An 8104-nucleotide genomic window follows, 5' to 3' on the forward strand; every position below is an offset into this window, starting at 1 on the left:
TTCTTCAACCCCAGTTAGCAGTGCTTGCCTGTCTTCATCCAGATAGGAATGAGCAGCATGAAAAAGGGGTGGGTGGGCAGATTATTCTTATCAATGCTACAGACCAGAAAAACATATATGCCTTAAGCTGACTACAAAATGGGGTTTGGGGAACACCACTACAAATGGATAGCAGAATTCAAAGCTGGAAAATTTAAAACATTATGACCAATACAGTCTCACGTTCCAGAAGAATAGTCCTTTTGGTTTGATGCAGAAATGAAAGAAGTCTGGTGGCACCTTCAGTCAAAACTAGCAAACCAGCACACACATTTGTGAGCCAGAGCTCCCTTTGTCAGATGGCAGGAGCATTGGGAAATATGTGTTTTACAAAACTGGAAAACACAAAGAAAGAGGGTGTTGTTTTAAATAAAAGTGAGGCCAGTGCAAGAGGCCCTGCTACAAAGAGCATGAATGAAAATGAGATACAGGGTGGATCTACACACAAGGGAAAAACATGCTATAAATACGCCAGAAATTAAACTGTTATAAGAAAAAAAATCCTATGGGAAATCGCTTAGATTTTTTTGCTCTCTGGCTCCATCTAGCGTTGCATCTTTATAACACATTCAAAACATTGTTTCTTGACTAATGTAGCCAAGTCCACAGTCACATCATTAGAAAATCCAGTCAGGCTCAGTGAGTGCGACCCACCTCTAACAGCTAGCTAGTACCCGCTTGCAAAGCAAGATGGAGAATCACTTTCTGTTGCGAGCTACCCCCTTCCCAACTCTACTGAGCCCAAGTGCAATATTGTCAAAATTGCAAATGAATTCCAGTTTGGCACCTTTGTGGGGAAATCTCCCTTTTAAACCTTCTTGTGGAACCATAGCCATTTTTACATCTGTTACTGTTACAGAATATCTAGGTCAGTGGTGACTAACCTGTAGTCTTCCAGGCATTGCTGGACTCCAATCCCATCAGCCCAGCCAACATCACCAAATGTCAGGAATGATGGGAGTTTTAGTTCAATAACATCTGGAGGGCCACAGAGACACTACAATCCTGATCTACGTAAATTGAAATGCTCCCCAACTGATTATGTTAGATCTTCTTCTTTGTTGTCAATAGATAAGCTGAAGAGTACTTATCAGTATAAAAGGTTAGCCATAAAGCTGCTAATGAAATTGAAGAAAAAGGTGGGAAGTAATTTGGTGTTTTATACATTTTTCTCGCTCAAGTTCATTGTCTGAAAGGGAGCAAGGAAATTGCTGTAGCATAGCAACTGTGATGTTAGCAAGCAGTGCAGTGGCATCGTTAGCTGCGATGCTGTTCTTTGTGTCTCCAGGCTTTCGTACGGATGACAACACAACATTTGCCTGCAGTTTCCAATCACAGAAGCTTAAACAGAAAATTAAACAGGGCTTATTCACATCAGGGGCTATGTACGCAAGCATAGCTCCTTCACTATCTCAAATCATTACAATAGCACACATATCAAATTAGTATTTAATGAATTGGTTTCATATTTGTCTGAAGATGGACCTGTGATGATTTTAAGCCAACTACGTAACAGAAAATTGCTCTGTAGGAAGTGTCGGAAGTTGTTTTACTCTGCTGCTTTAGTGATTGAAGCCACAGCCTGCAAAGCCTTTAGCTAGAACTTTCCCTAAGCCAGTTTGGTAGAGCTGAGTAACTGTGAGTTATCTTTGACAGTGTGTCTGTGTATATATTTTTAGGGCCCGGGGCAAAACCTCCCCTTTTACCTGGGTTTTTGGCCCTTAATTTGAACAGTGTTGAAGTATTTGTGACCTCTTTCAGAGGAGCAAAGTCTAAAAGACCTGGTTTTTATTTGCATAGATGTCTGTGTTTGTTTTTAGTTTTTATTTATTTATGGCATTTAACGTAATTTGTTTAAGTATTTTTATTGCATCTGTAAGTTACATTATGTCACTTCCATGAGAAAAGTCACTAATAAATATTAATATTAATAATAATAATAATAATAATAATAATATGTATATACACTTTTAAAATACTGTTTATATTTATAAGGTCTGTATAAATTCATTATACTGAACTTGTAATCAAAGGTGACAGATGTAAGGCCAGCTTGGAGCATCTTTCTCCAACCTAGGTGCCTCCTAGATATTAAGGGCTGCAGCTCTCCTTAGCCCCAGGCAGCATGCCCAGCCATTAGGGATGAAGGAAGCTGTAATCTAATCCATCAGAAAGTTATCAGGTTTAGGAAAGCAGGCTTCTACAGAAATTGGGTTACCAACTGAAGGAGGAATTCAAGTGGTTTAGTCTCCCTCTCTGTCCCTGGTTGCAAAAAAAACAAAACAAAACAGGTCAGGTTAATTTATTCTGCACAATAAGCTGTTAAATGCAGAACTATAAACTTTCATGTCATAGAGCAGTGGTTCTCAAAGAGTGTGGCGAGAAGATTCAAGGACAATCAAATAAACGTTTAAACATTTCATTGTAGTATAGTATAGATGTTCTTATGCATCGTTTTATACTTTTTGGATGCCCCATGATAATATCATAAAGTAGTTGTGTTCTACGTTATAAATCAACCACTACCAGGAGTTTTCTTTTTGTTTTCCAGTGTATTATCAATTTTAGAGTCTATGATGGCGGTAGCCAGAATGGCACCCTGTGGATGCAGTTGGCCTCCAGGTCCCATCAGTTCCCATCAGCCCCAGCTATCATGGCTAATGGTCATCAAGGGCACCAAATTGACTAACACGGTCTATGAAATGCCCAAGATGATATCTGGAACACTGTGTATTAACTCATTCAGAAGAAGACTCTCTTATCCCTGTGGTACATCTGAGGACTATATGTTTCCTCCTTCTCCCGAACATTAAAAGAGCCTGCTGGATCAGGCAAAACTGATGTCTGTGGGAAGCCCTGAAAACAGGACCTGAGAGCAACAGTTCTCTCTTCACACCTGCGATTCGCAGCAACTTGTATTCCCAGACATGTTGCCTCCATTAACAGATTGGTTAATAGGTCTACTTTTACCTTGAAAACTTTACAAAGTGTGCTAATAGCTTCCATTTTATTTCCATGCACAAAACTATCTAAGTTCAAATCAGCTGGGAAGTTACAACCAGACAGAAAATATGACAGCAATACAAACCTATCATATTGCATATTCCAGGGACATTTAGAAATTTCACCAATGGGAAAAAAAGAAGATACACAAAGATGAGGGATGGAACACAGGGATTCACTACAAAGCTTGGAATCAAAGAAATGGTAAAAGGTCTTTCGGCAGTAAAATTGTATAGCAACTGTTGCCATACAATGTGCAAGTCACACCAGTAACTAATTAGACCATACTGCTATATTTATGGAAGCTATAGAAGAAGCCATCGTAATGCAGTGAAGGACTTGTTAGATTGATCCAACAGTACTAAATAAAATTGAATTCTCTTACTAAACTTTGGCTAGAAACACACACACCTCAAAGCAAAAATACCATATACAGAATAGAATAGCAAACAATAGCATGCAGAAATTGAAGATAATCCCCTTTCTCTATTTTAGGTGGTGAAATGTGAAGATACAAGGTGTGGACACCAACTCCCCTCAGCCCAGCCAGCTTGGCCAATGGTCAGGAACGATGGGGACATTGACCAGCAACTTTTGGAGGACCACAGGTTAGCCACCCCTGTTTGAACAGGACAAGTAGCAGGCAAGGGAAGATAGGAGTTAAATTCTGGAACTCATCCTTACTCAAAGTAAGGATGGTCTGGCTTGCAAGTCACAGGTCACTAACAGCACTGAAGCTGACTTCAGCACTGGAGGAAGTGACTATACTGGGCTGTTGCTTAATTATATTGCTAGAATCAGAGACAACCAGGACCAGGACAACTGCAACTGTTAACAGGTCGATCTCATACAGAGCTAGGGCACCTCAATTAATCTGTAGGTTTCGTGCATAGGATTGGGCCTCACTGAAATTTGTGGAAAGTTTAATAGATTCCAGGCAGTTTAACAGATGCTGATTCTAGGCTCTGCAGCTAGACCTATGGAGTCCAGTATGCTATACCAATCACACCTTTGGCTAAGAAGATTCACAGTGTTTGCCAAACTCAACACATTTGGGGAGAACACAGCAACAGGAGGAAGCCAATTTGCAAGTTTCCTTTCCATATGTATTATTTCCCCCAGTTCTTGACACATTCCTTAAATGATAACCAGGAGAGGAAAGTGTGCAGTAATCTTTAATAGCAGCCATTGTGCCCCTTTGTTTTTAGAACACACTCTATCTATGAGCATGTGATTAAATAATGCAGAACTGATATTAAGGCATGTGCAACCACTTCCCCACATTTACCGCATGTGATTAAATAATGCAGAACTGATATTAAGGCATGTGCAACCACTTCCCCACATTTATGATGATTTACCTTTCAGTCTACCTTCCCCCTTCTATCAGATGCTCTCTGTCATTTACTGCTAGCACCATACATGAGGTCAGGAGGACAGCTGGCTGGCAGAGTAGTGAATCTCAGTGACAACAAAATGCCACTGATACAGCCCTACTGTTCTGTTATGCAAAATGGAGAACTTGCCTCCTCTGGGCTTGACTGTGCATAGGAGGACACCCAAATGAATGGTATTAAAACTATATTTACTCATGAGTATTACATGTACTCCAGTTCAGATAAATCATGTGGTTAGGTTTTGCTGTATCTGCCTTTCAGTTTACTCACCTTTGCACTGAGCTCGTACTGCTTGGATTATCATTTTTATTTTCTAGAACAAGTTTTCAACCTTTTCAGACCTGGGACCCACTTTTAGCCCAAAAATGCACTTGGGGCGACACCTCATTCATTTTTTTATGCATTTGCAGAATGGTAATGCTGCTGTAGATACACTTTAGGTCAGCTTTCAACTCAGTAATGGGTCTCAACAAACCATTTGTAGACCAATGTTCTAGGAACCAAACTATCCCTGAATCCATTCATTGCCTTTGTTCGGAAACTCTTTTGAACAGTGATCTACGGCATATGACAGCTGAATTTGACAGCATATGACAGCTAAAATTCCATGTGGCAGAGCCTTCATTTGTCTGAAGGTAATCATCCTTAAAATTCAACGAGTCAAAAAGAAATTAAGCATCATTAACTCAAAATAGATGGTGATTTCCTTGTGCTCTACTTAGCTCCAGCTAGCTAGATGATGATTCAGTATTCCTTTAACCAAGGTCTAATTCATTTGCTCTGTATTTATATTTATGACATGATTGCTCTCCAGGCTGAGCATACTATAGTGAACACCTTTGCATTTTGAGAGTCAGTAGGGGCCATTGGTGCTGTGATGACTATGAATTTGAAAGATCAAAACACAGCTTACAGTGCAATCCTAACTAGATTCAGGTAGGTAGCTGAAGATTCAGGTAGGTAGCCATGTTGGTCAGACGCAGTCGAAATAAAAAATTAGAAAATAGTCCAGTAGCACCTTAAAGGTAAAGGGACCCCTGACCATTAGGTCCAGTCGTGACCGACTCTGGGGTTGCGGCACTCATCTCACGTTATTGGCCAAGGGAGCCAGCGTACAGCTTCCAGGTCATGCGGCCAGCATGACAAAGCTGCTTCTGTTTCTGTTCTGTTCTATTGCCTCTTAAGTATTCTGCTGTTCTGGGCAAACAGATGCAGAATCATTCCTACCTGGTTTGTGGCGCTTAATTATACAGTGTAATTAAAGGCAAACTGTGTGCAATAAATAAAGGAACATTTGGACAGAGGAAAAATAAACTGTTGTTCAGTACTGCAGTGTCAGTACAGATGCACAGAAAAATGGTAAAAGCTTAAACTGTAGAACAGCCCATAAAAAGGATGGATTACTGGAACTCTTAAGCCTAGTGTGGAAAATCACTTGGGCTCCAAAGAATGTAAGTTATAGGGCAACACAAAAAAATAGAATTTTTAAAAAAATGTATTTAAGTGAACAATTGGGAATGCATGCATGCATTTGGGCATACCGGTAATTGTCCAACTAGAGAATTGGTAGTACACAGAAGGCAAGTCAAAGTCTGGAGAAAAAGCTGCAAACATATCAGGAGCATTTCAGTCATTACAGATCACTGTGGATTGGACACATGAGAATTAGATGTGCAAAACAGTTTTGAGTTCCCATTAGATGACTCATGAGGCTTAGTGGGAAAAGATACAAGGCTTTTAAATGACTTTAAATGCTGTCTCCCTCACCCCTGATTTCATGCCTTTCTACTGTTCCCTGCATGCCTCCCACCTCTTTCTCATCTGCTGCCATTCTTGACACTATTTGCAGAAAAAGATATCATTTCTTAGATGTGTGGAAAGAAATAGCATACTTAATATTTTAAATATTAATTATGACATCCAGAGACCTGCTTTTGGTAGCTTCCATGGGGGGGGGGACATGAGCACTGCTGAACTTTTATAAGGTTTTGAGCCTATAAGGCAACTTTACACCATCATCGCATTAGAAATGCACCATAGTAGCGAGGTGTGAGAAATAAGCAGGAAAACCCGCTTATGAATTCCATCGAGGGCCTTAGGCAAGTCCGCTGCAGTATCAGGATAGTAATGTCCTGGTTGACATGAAAGTGCCAAGGATTACTGAGATAAGGTATAATAATATCCCAAGAGTGCTAGAAAATCATTATTGGTTGGATCCAGATTTGTAATGAGCAGAGTTCTTTTGAGAGTGGAGAAAGGGAGGTCTTTTTCACCCGTTTCTCCCTCCCCTGTAAAGCTTCTGTAGAATGTTTTGGGCATATCATGGGAAGTGGTTATAGGGACTCAAGGCAGGAGGAATGGGCAAAACCCTCCCCTTCTTCCTGCAGGGATCCTCTGCTAGATTCCAAACCCTTCTATTCACAGATGAAGCACATTTGGATCCAGCCCTATAAAAAAGGAATGTATTTTTTCATTTACTTTTTATGCTGGTTCAGTTACAAAGATGTCCAGACATTTTTTTCTTCAGTTTGGAGGAAAGCTGCACATCTGCTCTCACTTTATGAGATATTCTCTCTTATGTGGTGTTCTCTCTTCATGGGATAAAGACCTCCCCTGCAGTGGAGAAATGTGATTATAGCCAAGAATTGCCTGTGCACTGGAATCACAACATATTTTTCATCAGTTGCTGATGCACAACTTGCCTTTGAAATCCCAAGGTAGTGCAGCTGTTTGGTAAGGCCAGTATAGCCGCCACCATTCCATATTTTCCTGCATTTTGAAATGTGTTCCTTGTCTCCTAGAACCACTTTCAGTCTATTTTTTCACCTGGATGACGAGTTTGTGTTGAAATGTTCCTATCATTTAGCAGTAGAATCCTTGGGTTTTCCAATGAAACCTTCATACTAGCTGTGTGAGATCACCAGCACCTTAAATTACAGTAGGAGCAGTTCAAAATACTCCAGAGAGTAATTTGTAGCAGGAAAGATTTAAATAGACCTGAACTAAGTGCAGGGATAATTGTTAGCATGCACACACCTAAATAGAGAGAAGCTGTGGAGCATGGCACTGAAAACTGAACACGATGGATGTAGGGCTGAGTATACTTTTTTGAGTCCAAAAGTTTATTTATTATTGAATTTAATTTTAAAGGCCTAAATAGCACATGATAGGGCTCTAGGAAGGACAGCTTGTTCTCATATGAGCCTACAGATATGGGAGCTCATGTAAGGTAAGATTCAAGGCACATCTGATTTTTAGCTTAGTTTATTAGTCACTATGGTACACCCTGGCAAAGGCCAATCATTACACTGGTCAATTTTGATGCAAAAACTACCCCAGGTTGTAAGTGGGCTATGACAGTAGCACATGCCAAAAACTTACCAGCTTCACTAACATATGCATAAGAAAAGCTGATTGCTCATAAATTTGGCAGTTTCTTCTTTTTTGACTCTCAAAGGACATTAATAATTTGCAGTTCTCAATACTCTGCACTGCATTTTTACCACAGTATGAAACATCCATATGCTCCTAAGATCATCCTATCAATGATATATGGTAAGAATCCATAGTAACAGCTTTTTTCACTCTAGAGAGTACTGTTATTCATAAATAAAACTTGTAGGTTCCAAATAATGAGAGGATAATCATGGATCATTACTATCCAT

This window comes from Zootoca vivipara, chromosome 10, assembly GCF_963506605.1.
Source record: "Zootoca vivipara chromosome 10, rZooViv1.1, whole genome shotgun sequence".
NCBI classification, from domain to species: Eukaryota; Metazoa; Chordata; class Lepidosauria; order Squamata; family Lacertidae; genus Zootoca; species Zootoca vivipara.